Below are 17,781 nucleotides of genomic sequence, written 5' to 3'. Positions count from 1 at the left end.
AAGTCTCGTCATGTCGGCGTGCATCGCGCACCGTCGTCTGCTGTCGCGTGTGCATCGTCGTCTACTCCGTTTGCTTGAGCGCAAGACAGGGCGTCACTGCTTCTGCTCGCCGTGTGGCGAGAGAGAGCGAGCGGCGCGCGTTGACTATGGAAACGCTCTTTCTGCTGAACGCTCGACTAAAATATTCTAGTACACTCTAGCTGAACTACCAGCTCGCAAGGAACGAGAACGCGGTGTCGCCCGCGAAAGCCAACGCCGACGCAGGCAGCGTCTGCTAGCGAGTTTCTTGATTGAAAAACTAGCAGTTGTTCCGTGTACAAATAAAATCGATGAGCGAAGCTCCTTGGAAATGGGACGCAAACGACTATGTGCCTGATCTCGCTGCTGGCTTTCATGAAGGCGGTAGGGTGGGAAGCGGGTGGGGAGAACGTCTGCTGCGCTCGGTGGCCGGAACGACTGAGTGATTGAGTGCTGCGCGCGCAGCGTAGGGAGAGGGAGACAGGTGGGAGATGAGTGCGAGCGGTGATGCGGCGGGGAAATGCGACGGCGGCGACCGAACGCCGCGCGCGCTCATTGTCTTTCGGCGCCGGTGCCGGGTGGGGAGAGCATCTGCTACTACCTTCGACAAAGCGCCCGTAGTGCGCTGGAATTGTCATTTCACAATCCACGATAAAGGTTGTGAAAGTGAACACGACCATTATATAACCAGCTGTGCACACAGCTTTTCTTTTTATTATCCTGGAATTTCTAGTGCGCTAGAACCAAACCGCTCGAGGCCTAAACATTTCATCTTAATTCACCGGCCATTACAACCAAAAGCGATGATTAAGAGAAAGGAGCTTCAACGGCGACGGCGGGGTGCGGTTCTAAGGAGCTTCGCTCCTAGAAAAATGACTGCTCGAGCTGGACAACCGTTCACCAGCTACCGCGTATATATAGGCACCGGACCTTGACCTGCAATGTAGTGCCGGTTGCAGATTTCTCTTATGCGTAGTTTGCACGTTAACTAAAAGCGGACTGCGGGACTATGTGTCTAACCTTTCTGTTGTTTCGCATTGCCCATTAGCAGTGATTTTCCTGTGGGAAACACCGGCGCATACCACCTGCTTCACCCCTCCACATTTTTCTTAAATGCGAAGCATTTGTTAGCGAACTTCTGCGACTTTTAGCGTATCTATCTATCTATCTATCTATCTATCTATCTATCTATCTATCTATCTATCTATCTATCTATCTATCTATCTATCTATCTATCTATCTATCTATCTATCTATCTATCTATCTATCTATCTATCTATCTATCTATCTATCTATCTGCCTACAACTTTGTGCCCTCCTGGCCGTCTCGTTAATAGGATGTACACCAAACATGGTATGACGTAACATGACTGTATGACGCACACAAATGACAGGTCATAACATGAAAATCATGACATGCCTGTCATGACCGACATAATTTACATGCCAAAGTCTTGGTGCTCTTGCGACCGTTTCGTTAACTTGATATATACCACAATTGGTATGGCTTGACGAGATTGTATGGCGAACATAAATAGAGGAGTTCATAAGAAAATCCTGACACGCATGTCATGTACGAGACAGCATGACTTACATGCCACGCTCATGGTGTGCTGGTGGACGTTTCGCTAGCTTGATATACACCAAAATTGGTATTGCACGGCGTGACTGTGTGAAGAGCATAAGTGACATGCATGTCATGTACAGCATGACTTACGTGCCATAGTCATGGTGCGCTCGCGTCCGTTTCGCTAGCTTTATATACATCAAAATTGGTATGGCGTGACAGGAGTGCGTGGCGAACATAAATAGCAGATCACGCATCGTATATATCTACCAGGATATACGTTTCATTAGCATGGCATACACTAGATTGTAGATTTATGCATTCATGACAAACTTGCGATATATAGTGAACTATATGTCATGACATGAATGACTTCGTTTGCCTCAATTGCAAACAAGACGATGTATGCAGCTCTTTGCTGCCTGCTTCGCATAACATCGATTCGCACATTGCGTGGGATCGGCCAGTTTTTTAATATGGATGGATGCTATGAGCGAGGCCGAGGCTTGGGCTAAGGCTGCCACCTCGCGGTGTATTAAGGTGTTGACAAAATGGCACTTGTCCTATTGGAAACGCGCCGAATGGTACGGATGTGTAGCAAAGACGCGATCCAGGAGCTAATTGCGAAGGCCACGGTCATATGGCATTACTTCACTTTACCGCTCCCAGACGGCGACACCACCCCCCGTACCACGAGCACTGTGAGAGGAAACTGAGATATAAAAGACGCGTTTGTAAAGCCACCAGAGTGTGTGACCGTAGCGCAGTGGATGGAATGCCCGGCATCTGTTGTCGCGGACCGAGAGGTCGTGGGCTCGACTCCCGGTAATGGAACTCTTTTTCTTAGAGTTTGTATTTGCCATCTGATCGTGTGATTTTTTTGACGTCAATGTCCGTGTCGGAAATACGTCAATGAAGTCTTCGTAGACCCCGGCATAAAACACTTTCTTGTTAATAAAACAAAATAAATTTCCCTTCCAGGGCTGGGGTATGAACGCGGGTTCCCCAGTCCAAATGCAATTGCCTTGAACACTAGGCCACACGCCCCGCTTGCCTAATACTAACTCAACTGAAACATTCGAATGCGTTCTTCCGACGAATCAAAAATGATTGGGAAGCAGTACACTTGCTATGGGCGCTTCATAGCAACATTTCGCGTTGCCGAACGAAAAGCGGTCTGCTTGACAACGCGTATAAGGTCGGTATCAGGAAAAGCACATATGAGAAAAATTCCACGCCAGGCTTCGCTTGCCCAGGTTTCCCCGGTTGGGGAAGGAATCCTGAATTTTTTCTCCCATATATGTATGCACGTGTACATTACCCTTCCCCAAGTGCAGATCAGCCAACCTGGGTAACATCTGTACCTTTCTTCTTTTGTATTTTCTCTGTGTCTTCGATTTCTTAAGCTATCAAAACACAAGATAAGCAACGGAAATGATGCTGCTATTAAACATTTCTGACATCTAGGTCGACATTAGGTCGTGCGTACAACATCGCGCACCCAACAAGAAAATTATTATAGTAAATCAAATAGTTGTTCTTTTAAGCGTGAGATCTAGTTCAAAAGCCGTGATTACAGAATTGAGGGCATCTCGATGGCTTGGTATTAGTGCAGCTAAGACAAATAAATCGTATAATTTACGCGCTGCGCTCGTAAAAATCCATCAAAAGAAAAACCGCAGCCATATTTGTATATTATCACAAGGAAGGATTTCGCCGGGGACGTAGGCAAAAACTGTACTTTCAGTGTAATGTTGAACGTTTTAAAGTTAACAGTAAATGTATACATATTCTTTTCCCACCTGCGTAAGCCTAATTTTCAAATATATATATTTATTGTTCTGCATCAATTGTTGTTGCAAAAAGAAAAAAAAGATTTCGCCTGCCGTAATAGCCTGCTTATATGCTGTGCAACAAAAAAAAAAGGAAACTATAGTTTCGTTTCATGCATTGCTTTCTTGCAGCTAAGAATTTATAGAAAGATATACTGGAATAAGTCTAACTGCTACGGCTCTCTCTGCGACCACAAAAAAATTGATGGAAAAGAAATGGGCGAGCCTTGCCTCTGAATGCATAAGAAAAAATATGGGCTGGTGCACTATCGTTTGCGAAGCTGCGCTTTTAGGAACATAAAAGCTTCGATTTAAACGACTCCATCTGTTCGAAATTGAACTAAAGCATTGAACTGGGAGATGAGAGTGGAGAAGATAAGCTTTGTCATAAATGCCCGCCATTGTGCCGAGTTCGGAGAAGCGTTCTCCTCTACTCAGGGTGCATTGCTCTCCGGAAGTTCATTCGAAGACGGGGGGAAAGACGAGGCCGTTCCACTGGGCCGTTTTCTTTTTTTGTTCGTCTATAGAAACCAAGCAGAAAATAAAAAAGAAGTTGTTTGTGGTACTTTTTGTTGATCTGTGGCAAGTTTCACTGGCCGAGAAGACTAAAAAATAAAGCGCAGCAGTTGCACCCATGGTGCGTCTTTCAGTTACAGTGTTTTTTGTATTGAAGCACCACTTTCACTTGCGTTTGAGGGTCTTACGAACGTTATTTAATTTGCGTGCGATTTTATTTCAATGCAAAAATTGTCGAAGTCGGACCTGTTTCTTATAGTGTATCGTTGACCATTTTCGTGAGCTAATCCCGAAGGTGGTCCAATAAAACGCAGCATCTCAAACGTTGGATAAGAGCTGTAGTTGGAGCGCATATCTGTTAGCACGTGCCTAGTGAAAAGGCAAATTGTATTTCAACAGCGTTAACCACTGAACACACCTCTGATGCTAAGAATCAAGACGTATACACAAACAATCAACCACTGGAAAAAGTTATTGTACATAGTCGTGTTAGCATGTATAATTATGCGTACTCGAATAGTGTGAAATTATACAATCATCTTTATCAGTGTGATTACACCACTACAACTTTTCATCTTCACAATCTGTGGCGTAAGCTTCGCGCAAGAAGCTTACGAATGTTTGATAGTGCTCTTCGACAACCAAAAAAACAATTCGTTGCATTAGGCAGCGCTTAAACTGCAACGGTGTGTACCAAACTTTAAGTACGTAAGCACATCTGTGCTGACTTCACGAGAAAAGTCTGTGTCCGTCTTTTCGTCTGTCCGTGCGGCTTAACGTTCCCAAGCGACTCAGGCTATGGGAGGCGCCGTAGTGAAGGACTCTTCGAGCACCTTTGTTTATTTAACGTGCACGGACAGCGCACCGTACATGAGCCTCCTGCATGTTGCCTCCATCTAAATGCCACCGCCACCTCCGGAATCGAACCCTGACACCGTAATCACTGAGCCACCACGGCTTCGCAAGGAAATAATTGTATAAAAGTGAAGTAATTTCCATGGTGAGGCTGGGTTCCTCAACCTACGGCCCCGCGCTCAGAAGCTCAGAGTCTTACCTATTCCCAACATATATTCCCAACCTTACCAATTCCCAACATATATTCCCAAAGTACATTAGATACAGAAAAACGGATACATTACCTAGTTCCAATGATCGCGTATACTGCAGCTGAGTGCTCGCATTGAACTATGCGTCAAGAAGAAGGAAGGTAAGCACAAATGCCGGTGTGCGAATCTCGAAAAGCGAACTAACAGAAGGAAAATAAAAGAAAGTCAGGCTGGCCAAGGAACTAACAAAACATACGCAAGTAGGTGCAACGCATACTTCTCCACAAAACACGCTGGCCCTCAACTGATGTGTAAAGAACGCGCTTCGTTCTGCATTCGAAGAAAAACAAAAAGCAGAATGAGCCGAGAGAAACGGAAGAGGCTTCTGCGTTTTTACTTCGGGTCCTCCGTACTGCGCAATCTTCGTTCCAGAATGCCGCTCCAGAGTCGCATCTCAAAAGGCATTTGTCTTCCCCACTAAATGCCATTGTTGTTTTTCTCCTGCGCTGCTTTTTAAGGTACCCTTCCTCCTAAGAGATGCAAAGCAACATCTATCAGCCTCCGTAGTTCGTAGGCCACCCCTAGGATTCGGCGTTGTCTTGCGAGTCATTTATTTTCCTTCTTACACCTTCTCCGTTTTACGTTCTCGTAAAAGAGATTACACGAGCGTGCGTGTTCGGCGAGCGCGTCTTGCATTCGCGAGCATGCTCTCCCTCTTTTCTCTGTGTCCTTGTGCTTGTATGTATACAAATCAAATAAATAAATAAAATAACACATCTGTCTCGGTTCATTCTTTATCCTGCTCGTGCCTTGTCTACCCTCACCGCGTTTCCATCATCGCATAGTGCTCTTACAGTGAACTCGAGAATCTGTCCTCGTGCATTGACTCTGCCCCGCGTTGAACAACGACCATCAGACGGAGCGCCTCCCTCTCGCTGCTTATTTTCAGCGTTCCGTTAACATGATAACTATGATTTTGGAATCATTTTGCCGTCGCTGATGGCCTGCACTTATTCATAGCCGACATACGTTGGGCTACGAACGAATACTGCTTATGTGGCTCTGACAAATGGATCGTGAATACAATTTTTCTAATCTTAGTCTTGTTCATCGTTTCTTGTTTTGGGAGGTAGCCTGTCCATTCCGCTTCGGCAAGGAAAACATGCGTGTAATGAGTCGCCTTGATATGAAAATAAATGTCATGGAGTGAGGTTAACAAGAATGTGGAGTGAAATGAGAGAGAGAGAAACGAAGAGGAAAGGCAGGGAGGGTAACCAAGCTTTGGCTCGGTTGGCTACCCTACACTTGGGGTGGAGGAAGGGGGAGCAATAGAAAGGAAGAGGTAGAGAAGAAAGGAAAACAGTAGGAAAGAGATGAATGAACAGGTAGCTTGGAACTACGTAACAGAAACTCGCGCTGTTAGTTCACAGGCGCTCGTGAAGTCCAGTGCTCCTCAAGTGAAATGAAACGGATGACATTTTTACCTAATTAAATTGCCAAAGTACATGCGAATAATGCGGGTGAGCTACGCGGTGAAGATCGCACTGTCTGTGCTCTAGCTGTGAAACGACCGATCACGTACCGAGGTATTTTTTTAACCAGCACCGAGTATTTAAATGTTGCGGGTGGCAAACAGCACAACCACAGTTGTTATGTTTTATTACTGATAGGAGCTGTCGAAATTAAATATAGAACATTCAAACGCATGATCACATAATTACCAGTATTACTATTATTAACTCCACTATGTTTATACTGCAGCTTAGAAATTGTCGCCGGTGAGTTAGCAATGCGTATCCACTTGCAAGGAATTATCAGTGTGACGTCAACTTGAGGAACTTTCGCGCAAAATGTTTCAAACTGTGTGCTCCTGGCATCCCATCTAGCTTAATACATCAGTGTATAAAACAGTTTTATCCATACGGTAAGTTGAACAGAAGCGCATTTTACGGCAAGCTTGGCAGTGCAACTCTCTAGAGCAGTGCACTACTCAGGATTCATTGCAATTAGATGTGTATCAGATATAATTCTTGTGGTTTAACGTCCCAAAAACCCAAGGCTCCATGTAGAGTTATGCCCAAACACATACCCGGGTGCATATCTTCACAATCAATTTGAACATACTCCGTCGTTTCCTTAGCTTCCACACGGGATGTACATTTTTCTTCTTCTCCCCTTAATCTCGCTTTAACTATTCGTTCTAAGACAACCCGACCTCGATTCAACAGCAAATTGCTTCCCCGTGAATTATCATAAAATATATCCTTACTTGGTTCGTCTTTACCGTTTTGGTAGTAACTCAGAGCCGGCTTTTGTTTCCATCGCTGCTACCCAATTAATTTTTTTCCGCGTCTCTGTAACGCATTTTGTTGCCGTATCGCTACGCTGCCAGCCGAATACTTTCTGATGAGTCTCCTACTTCTTTTTTCTCAAATGTGACTCAACGCTCTTCCCATCAAAATAGCGGAACGCTTTCTCTTCCCATCTGCTGGCTTTCATATTCCTTTTGTCTGTCTCAAAAGCTAATTTTTAAACCGCTGAAGGCGTTACCGACTTCAGCGCCACCACACCGCTGCATGTAGTACAGTGAAGTGTAGTCAGTGCTTCATTATTATTAAACTGCGTTGTTTTAGGCGTAGGGTAAAATGCAAGGCAATAAAAAAGTTGTGTAGGGTAAAGTAGGGTAATTTTGACTGCGACATAGGGTATCTTTCAAAAATTCGTTGGCAACACTGCTGTGGATAGAAATGTAAGAGAAATGATAGTTATTCCGCGTAATATGCCCGAGTTAGTTATTTGCTCGTTCAGCTCGGGCACCACTGCCTCCTTTTCTAGACATCCTCTTAAACTGTTATTGTTCTCTGAAATACTTATATGCAGCAACTTCCTTCATTTTTTTTTTGTCGTGTGCTGGCTTAGCTGTCGCACGAACATTCGCACCCCATGTGCGGCATTACATGTGGGACTTCGTCAATAGCACACACCTATAGACACAACGTTTCCAGCGAGCGTCTTGCCCGGCACAAACCCTGCATTTCTTTACCGTTAGCATGCCGTCTATTCGAGAACGATTCCCGCCGCTGATTTGCGAAGCAGCTGTCGCCAAAGCCATGTTCAATGGAGCAAGGGCCGCCGACCGTTACGGGTCGATATGGTTCATTTGTTTCCCGGAAGGAACTCGCCTTCTCCCTATAGGCGTTTTCGCGACTGCTGTTGGTGAGAGGCCCGGAGAAGAGAGAGAGAGAGCATAATCCGCTAGCAAATGAAAAATGTTCTAAAGCAGAGGAAGCCTTTTATAAACGGCACGGGGAAAAATTTGTTTAGTCTCAGTGGCGAGGTAGCGAGGGCAGCAGAGAAATACGGTTAGCTAGTTAGAAGTTGTTCTTCTCTAACAGATCTTCGATTGGCCGGGCAATTTGAGACCAAAAGGAGCGCCGTAGCTGCGCTTGCCAGGGCGATCATTATTGTTACGCTGGAAACACAGACGCTGCGCGGGTGCTCCCCGCGAAAAACGAGGCTTGCTCACGGCCACTTCATCAACCCACCATCGTCAACGCCGCGGACACGAGCACACGGAGGACTTTTGGCAACGTTCACATGGGAGACAACAAAACAGCATCGCCGGCCCACCCACGTTTTGCGCCGCGTGCACCTTGCAAGACCTCCATATTCAGCTCCTTCTTCTCCTTCCCTCTTTTTCCTGCGCAGCTTTCCCTCGCCTCTACGTATGCATTGCGATAATGCTTGTACGCGTCTTTATTTCCGTCACTTTAGGTTCGCTAAGCCCTCCTCTTCCTCTTTTTTACCCTTTCGCGAAGGGGCCTTTTCTCTCTCTTTAATGATCGCAATGGCTCAGCGAGTTGCCCCGAAGTTGACGCGGGCGCACATTTGGAAACGACACTGACAAGCGAAAAAATTGCGCAGCAGTTGGTAGCACATGGGCATTTCTTTCTGGCTGCTCCCTCTCTCTCTCTGCTGCCTTTCTCAATTCCCTTTCCTCTTTCTTTCTGTGTTTCCCTCGCAAGAAGAGCGAGAAGATGGTTTCCATGCGGACGCGACGAGGCGCCACCACAAATCTCCAGAGGATCCGTGTCAGAAAATGATCGAAACAATGCAAAAAAAGAAACAGCAGTGAAAGGGACAGAAGAACGAACAGCTTTTGTGTGGTTGGAAAAAGAAAGGCATCGCACAATTTGTGCGTGTCCAGTCGGCGTCCGGTGCGGCTCCAGCTGATGGTGATGGGCACATAGCCGGAGGCCCTGCTCTCGAGACCGACGCTGTGACCCCGCTGCACGGTCTGGTTCCGGTAGGACTCGTTAAAGCGCGCTGGCACTGCGATGCATGGACAGGGAAATCGTTCGACGACGCAAGGATAACGCGGCATGGGCGCAGCGGGGTGTCTACACAATTCGTCAGCGACGAAAAGTGCACCTCTACGAATGTCGTTTTGGGCGGCGGCGACACGAAGCAACAACAAAAGTAAAGCGGTGGTGCAAAATTTAGTGCACTGCGAGAGGAGTGGCTTTGCTTAGAGAGGCGAAACGTGGCCGTGTAGCGTTCCCCTCTATGAATACGGTTCCCTTCAAGCATCGTTTACTGTTTCCTATGTTATGATACAAGTGAGCTTGGTTGTTTCGTTAGAGGGGACAATACGTGGGGAAACTAGGAAATTCAAAATAGATAGTTATTTACACTCAACATGCCTTCTGTTGGCAAAACGAAGGCATGTGATAACTCAGTCTCTCAGGGGATAGATGATGTTGTAATCGAAGGTGATTTTTATTTGTAGTCAGCGCAGTAGAAGGAAAAGGCTCATATGACGGAGCAATTGTCTCTTTTCTTGGCTTCATACGCACCAGTGATAAACGATATTAGGTGAACATGTCAGGAAGGATACTGTAGTGCTAGGGTTATCTTTAAGGATGTGCACTGGCCGTGCTCAAACACAGCATGGTTAACTAACTGTGCGTTAATGACATGACAAAAAGTTGTTTTATAGGTGTCTTTCGACGCAGACTGCCATTTGCGTTATGTACCATGGACACTGAGCGTGATCACCCTGCTGAGCCCAGTGCCGGCGCCGTTACTGGCTTCGCACAGGTACGAACCCCGGTCCGAGATGCGCACTTGTGCCACGCGTAGCGTTCCATTTTCGAAAACTTGGTAGTCGGGCCCACTGAGAATATGTCGGTATTCTGTGGCTGTGTTGGTTGGTTCTGTGTGAATGAAGAAAATGGAAAGTTGACGAACCAGGATGTAGGTATGCATTAAAAGCCGCACGGCCGCTTAGATGCGATCGCAGTCCCAGTTTATCGCTGCTGTACAACCACATCAAACACAGTTCCCACAAGCCCTAACATAATTTATTAATCGTTTGAGCTAAAAAATCTCTCGCTATCTCTCGCTAAAAGGGACCATGAGGCGATGCGAAGCAGCGTATCGGCATGTCGAGCCCGCGTTTCGGAGGGGAAGTGGAGAGGGGGAAAGGGGGATTGGGGGAGGGGAAAGGAAGATGGGGAGTGGAGAGGGGAAGGACAGGGGAGGGAAGTGGGGAGGGGGAGAGGGAAAGTGGAGCGGAGAGGGGGAGAGGAGGAGTGGAGTAGTGGAGGTGTGTGGAGAGGGCTTGCACATGCGCAGTCAGGGTGGTCACGCCGCACACCACCGGTTTGAACTCCGCCATAAGATGCTTCGCAACTAAAACAGGACGCCATAATTATGCAGCGTATATGTTATCCGAGTAAATGATTTGTAAGGCCATCACTACTTGGCTCCACCAAGTTAATGACATTAGAGTGCCAATTTTTGCGCAACAGAAACATGGTCGCTTGAGCTCCGTCAGCAATGAGAGCGGACGCCGGGGTTGAGGGGGTATAGGGGCGAGTTTTTTTTATTTTATTTATTTATTTATTTATTTATTTATTTATTTCAAAGTACCTTACAGGCCCGATGGGGGGCATTGAGTAAGGAGGGCAATACATATATACACCTCAAACTGCAAAAAAAAATACAACAGAAACAATTGACTAAGGGGAGCAATACATATACACACTTCAAACAGGAAAAAAAATACAAAAGAAACAATTCCAAAATAATAAGTCAAACAACAAGCATCAACATGTACAAAAGTTCAACATGCACTATAGATTCACGCATGGATGTGGCAATCACAAAAACGGACCAATACGGACCAATGAATTACGATACGGCATCTACTTGCTGAGGTTTTTGAAGTGGCTTGATAGGATATGACGAAATGTGCCAAAGTTTGTCTGGGATGCAATGTCGTCAGGCAAACTGTTCCACAGACGGATAGCACGTGGAAGTGCAGACTGAGTTAACGCGTTTGTTGAGCCGTATACACGGGAATAGCTAAGATGATTGTGTAGTCTACGTGAAGTGAGATTAGGTTTTTGCAGACCAGTAACGGTGATTCGGGAGGAATGTGTAATTTTGTGAAAGAATGACAGCAGGACAATGTCGCGACAAATGTTCAACAGTGGGAGTGAAAGTTCATGTTATATTTGTGATATACTGGTATGCGGACTGTAGTTATTGGCAATGAAGCAGCTTGCTCTATTCTGCATTCTTTCCAATGAATAAATTAGGTATTTTTGATGGGGAGACCAAATCGAGCAGGCATATTCTAGTTGAGGGCGAACCAGTGTTAAGTAAGATAATTTGCGAATGCGTCTTAGTTACGTCTCAAGAAACCCAGTGATTTCGAGGCGCTGGCAGAGATTGCCTTAATGTGGTCGGACCAGGATAGATTAGGTGTTAGTATTACGCCCAAGGACCGGTATTGTGTTGCAGTTGATAGAATGGAATGATTAATGCTGTAAGAGAATTCGGATATGCTAGGTTTACGTGTGAACGACATTACTTTGCATTTTGAGACATTTAGTGTCATGAGCCATGTACTACACCAACCATTAATTACGTCGAGGTCGTTTTGAAGTGACAGGTGATCTTCACTGTTCTTGATTGGACGGTAAATAATGCAGTCGTCAGCGAACACCCTAATAGATCATTGATGAATATGAGGAAAAGTAATGGCGCGAGTACGCTGCCCTGTGGTACACCTGAAGAAACGTCGGATAGGGAAGAAGAGAAATTGTTAACTGTTCTCAATACCTCTTGGAGAGCACCAAGGTGGCAATCTGGGTGCGTTGGATGTCCATTTTTCAGAACGGTAAAAGCCCACCAGAGAGGACGACACAGACAAGAACACACACGGTCACACATAGCGCTTTGTGTGTGTGTGTGTGTGTGTGTGTGTGTGTGTGTGTGTGTGTGTGTGTGTGTGTGTGTGTGTGTGTGTGTGTGTGTGTGCGTGTGTACACGCAGTGAAAACATCTGGAAAACAGCGTGCTTAGTAGCTCACCATAATCTCAACCAGAGGTACGGAATGAAAAAAAAGCGGACGGAGGAATAAGCGAAGTAAAATAAGCGATGAAATGACAACTCCAGTTTTTTTAGCCATGTTAACGTGAACGATTGGGTCCGCCAAAGGGACGTCTATACCGAAATTCAAAAACGAACGTCAGCGACAACGGAATGTATAAGAAAAGAAAACAAGCGAAATGAGAAAAAAAAAACAGTAATGAAAGATAACGGAGGTATATACCATCAAGCATTTCGGGTGGGACCTGTTATACCTGTACAATAAAGACCACGCAGTCTCAACCTCCCTCCAATCAGCTTTCTGCAGCTCTAATCGTCCGCTGCGTACGCCTTCAGGACATACTCTGCCGCCAGTCTTATCTTCAGAGAAACGTCGATGACTGCGGTAGCCCATGCCTTACCTTTCTATTTTGCTTGTTGGAAACTTTAATGATCATAATGTTAACGAGCCTTTTAACCGCCGCCTTTATGGGAATGATAACAAGCACTTGCCATGCGCGGCTCTCGCGCGACTGCTGCTGAGTGGAGTCCATAGTCTTAATTTCACAACGCCTTCGTTTAGAGGGAAGTAATAATTGTTCATTGATCCGGTCCAAGTTGTTACACTAATTATAACAGAGGAATGGCCCTCCTTGGCTTCTGGGGCCATGGAAGAGCTCTTTATATGCGTGATTTCCGAAGGCCGGCGGCAATAAAAAAAACAAGCGGTAAAAGAAAAGCACTTGCGCTAATTCTAAAGTGATTTATATTGGGTATATAACCCATATAATGCACAAAGAAGATGAGAAGACAAAAGGACGAGACAGAAGCGATAAGCGAAGAACACAAGAAAACCCACAAAATGAGTAAACGAGCAGGGTTGGTTAGCGGCGCGCGGATCGGCTGGAAACCTTAAAGACGAATCGATAACGCCGCTATACACTTTGGAGCAGAAACTAATTACGCGGAAAGCTGGTTTCTTTCCAATCACCGGCAGAAACAACACTCAGGTAAAAAAAGATAAAAAGGAAGCGCATAATGCAAGACAGATATAGAGCAAACAATGAGTACAAAGAAAATTACTTCCGCAAGCCGTGCGTGCCATTATTCACTTCCTTATTGTTTTCATTTTGCTGCTGTCTAGTTTTTTTTTTTTCTTTTTTTGTCCTCTCGTCGTCACATTTCGCTGCACTCTTGTACGATGAGCTCAGTACGTGTAGTTCATCAAAAAGCAACTGGTGTGTTGCTTAGTCGTGTTTGGTGTATTGCTATAAAGATACTGATATTTGTTTTCTTCGCTGCCTAGATATGGGATATAGTTTATAGAATACTAGATCACTGGCCTGGCTCATTAGCAGCCGCTGTGGCTGTTTGGGAAGGTACATGCTCTTAACGTTTGCTCTGTCCCTCTCATACCCTGTCACACGGGCACCCGTGAACTCCGTTTAACTCCCTCGTCTTTTCCTCGAGGGAGATGCGGTTCATGTCACACAGTCACCATTTCGCTGAGGAAGTTAAATGGAGCTTTTGTTGGAGGAAGTTCGGTTATGCCCATTTCGGCTCGATGGAGTACTCTCGTTCCCAGCCAGCTACAGCTACGCTGAAAACCGCACTAGCAAAATCGTCCTAATGAGCTCAATTATAATTTTAAAAACTATGCTCTTTTATTGCGTAGCATTTCACGCCCCGTAGTGTAAGTTTTAGTTGTATTTTTTTGGACATCAGCGCTTGTACTCTCCACACCAACGCCTCGCCAAGCCGCCGCTGTGAAGCGTCGCGCGATATTTGTTTCTGCACGTGTGAGGCGCACGCACAAGCACTGTGACAGCAATGGTGATTCCGAGCACTTCATCAACACACAAAAACACGTTTTTGTTGCTTTAAAGGCGACTGCACAGGCAAAAAATTGGACGTTTCGACGAGCGCAGCAGCGCTGTTTCTGCCCCATGCGGCAACTGTCGAAAGCTTCCACCGAGCCGTGTAGCACGGCCACAACTCCATTCTCGTAATGCTCCATTAGGTAGTTAAATGCCGAACGGAGTGAAATGGAGTTCGGTGGTGGCCGTGTGACAGAGGTATTACTTCCACCGTGAATGGGTTTTAGAAAAGGCCGATGTTTACAACATCTAAGTGCAGAACATAGAAGTTCAGGAAGCCGGGATGGCGAGGCGGAAATTCACGTGGTAGCTTCGAAAGAGTAGACTATTGAATTGCAAGAACATAATATTGAATTCTATTGAAAGAATAGAATAATGGGAAAGATTAGAATGTGCGTGTGGAGGGGGGGATGTCTGGAAGCTTCATCTCGTCGCTTCCGAAGAATAGAATAACAATGAGGGCTGACGCGTGAGGGGTCCCATGCAATGGGTGATTACGTCAACGATTCTGCCGCAGACTGATCGTGCAGGGACGCGCGTGGCCGCGCCAGAGGTGTCAGGTGTGATCCATCTTCGTTTGCTGGAGGCTTTGTATCTTTACGCATCCGTTGCCAGTTCGGGCCGATGCACTTCCAATGTCAGGCGTGCCGAGTGCATACAACCGGTTTCGCGATCGTTATTGCCGATTACCTTGCGGTAATCTTCATCCCGCCGTTCAGCATTCGAACTTGTACACGTAGTCCGGATTTGAGAGAATGGAGAGCCGCGCACTGTGTACGATGTAATGGAGGCAGACGGTTGGGCGTATACGGAGCGTCATTGCAACATACGCTGCAGCCGGCCGAGTTGTGTGGTTAGGTCGGGGAAGGGAGGGAGAGAGAGAGACAGAAAACTCTGCCGCTTGCGTTAGGAGATGAATTGTGGAAATGTAAATGCGGAAAATTGCAAATAAAGAAGCATGACCGTATTTTGTGTTTGATGTTTATGTCGTCTTCGAAAAAAGAAATTACTCCCTCTCGGGAACTTTTAAAAGTAATCGCATTAAAGCTTCCTTTTTCTTTTATTTCTGTCAGCGTCTTTTTTATTATCCGCCTAATCTCTCGTTAGCTGGGTTCACCTTACATTATTGCAAATTCCCCACTCTCATCACATACCCCAAAACTCTGTCATCTTCGACTGCGCTACTCTCATCTTCAATACCGCGCCCGTACTGCCAGTAAACGCCCGGCCATTAGCACTGTCTAATGTGGCCTGCTACAAATGTAGATCTTCTTCAGAATCTCACCTATAATATCGCGTTTTTGCAATTCCCTTTAGGCATCATTCTCATAGCCGTCAAACGCTCCGTCGCGTCACCGTCACGGCACCGCGTTTCGTTAGGGGCGAGGATTTTCTAGACGTTTTTTCCTCAAAAACGGGTTGAGAATGGCGTATAGAGCACCGTTACCAACCCGTTTTTGATGAGAAAACGACTAGGAAATCCTCGCCCCTAACGAAACGCGGTGCCGTGACGGTGACGCGACGGAGCGTTTTACGGCTGTGGGAATGATGCCTTAGTGTTGCTTCACCATTTGCTGGATTCCGCTTTTCGAACTAAGTGGAGTGGCGAACTGCATCCAACTTCATCATGCTTATCCATAGAGCAGTTTCCTTGTTTCCTGAAAATTATGGGACATACCCACCCTGGGAATTTGGTCAAGACTGCGTATCGTAACTTCTTTGTGATAACTTCAAGAATGCGTAATAATAATAATAATAATAATAATAATAATAATAATAATAATAATAATAATAATAATAATAATAATAATAATAATAATAATAATAATAATAATAATAATAATAATTATCAATCAATCAATCAATCAATGATTTATTTAACGTGCCCAGGAACAACCGTAAGGTCTTTGTGCTGGCGCACGCAAAAAAAAACAATAAAAATAAACAATACAATACAGACAGTTTTCAGAAATAAAAAGAGCAAAAACACGTAGACAAAGAGAAATGAACACAAAAGGGGAGGAGTAAAATAAGACAACACGAGAAATATTGACGGGGCATAAAAAATTAGATTGCATATATACAACTATGTGGAAAGACTGAGAAGGGAAGACTTTGTACATTGTGCCACACTATGTCAAAACAGTGCAAAGCTCGGATAAAAACAATGATTGTGGGCTATGAAAAACGTCAAGATCAAGAAAATTAACGTTATAGAGACTTTGTATTCTGTGAACGGTAGAGTGTTGGAAGAAGCAGGCGGGTACATGAAACGGTCTGTTCTCTCTGGTTAACTTACGCGGAATTCGAAAATTTACACAATTGAGAAGTACAGGGCAGGATATGATACCGTGGACTAGCTTGTAAAGAAATAAGAGATCAGAGCGATTTCGTCGGCAGTGAAGTGATGGCAGTGATAATAATTCAGCAGTACTTGAACGAGATCCAGAGTCATTTTTAGCAAAGCGATGGTTATATATGCTGAGGAATTTTTTCTGGACTGGTTCAATGATGTTACCGCTGGATTGAGCAATGCCATTCCATATCACGGACGCATACTCAAGTTGCGGAAGACATATTGCCGTGTAAAATTTGTGTAGGGCCATGGGAGACCTGAATTCTCGAGATATTCTACAAACACATCCGAGAGAACGAAGGCCCCGCATAGCAGCACGCTTAACGTGAGAAGAAAAGTTTAACGCGCTGTCAACAACAACACCAAGATCACTGATTTCATAAACCTTGCATAACGGCACAGAATTGACAGAGTATTGAAATGACACGCTAGATGTTTTGCGAGTGATAGACATGAATTTTGTCTTCGAGGTATTCAGAGAAAGGTTATTACCGTCGCACCATTCGGAAAAAGAGCGCAAGTCTGACTGCAGCAAGCGACAGTCGTTAAGTGAATGAATTTCCTTAAAAATCTTGATGTCATCGGCATACAAGAGGAAAGAAGAATTACGAATGGCAAAAGAAACATCGTTAACGTAAATTAAAATAATAATAATAATAATAATAATAATAATAATAATAATAATAATAATAATAATAATAATAATTATTATAATAATAAACTAACTTTTAAAAAACGAAAAAGCAGGTGTGTGCTTTTTCTTCTTCTTCTTCTTCTTAATTATTATTATTATTATTATTATTATTATTATTATTATTATTATTATTATTATTATTATTATTATTATTATTATTATTATTATTATTATTATTAAGAGCTTTTCAACATTATCGAGACCTTCATGAGTTGCATTTTGGGAAAAAATTGCCCGTATATTTATTGTTTGTATGGTACGCTTGGACTGAAAAACTCCCGATTGTTTGATTGTCACCAGAGTTGCACCACAGAATGTATCTGTACTCCAGCTATTTCGCAAGTGCTTTAGTAAGACTCTTCAGTTCATATAACTGTTTTGTTTTAGAACTGTGTGCAGGTTCAGTAAGTGTTCTGTGTCGGACTTTCATGAGACGCTCTACAGCAACGAGAGTATGAGGAACGTGGCAAAGAGACTTTTGAATCCTTGCAATGA

Source organism: Rhipicephalus sanguineus, chromosome 5 (assembly GCF_013339695.2).
Source record: "Rhipicephalus sanguineus isolate Rsan-2018 chromosome 5, BIME_Rsan_1.4, whole genome shotgun sequence".
Lineage (NCBI taxonomy): Eukaryota > Metazoa > Arthropoda > Arachnida > Ixodida > Ixodidae > Rhipicephalus > Rhipicephalus sanguineus.
This window is presented reverse-complemented; position numbering follows the sequence as displayed.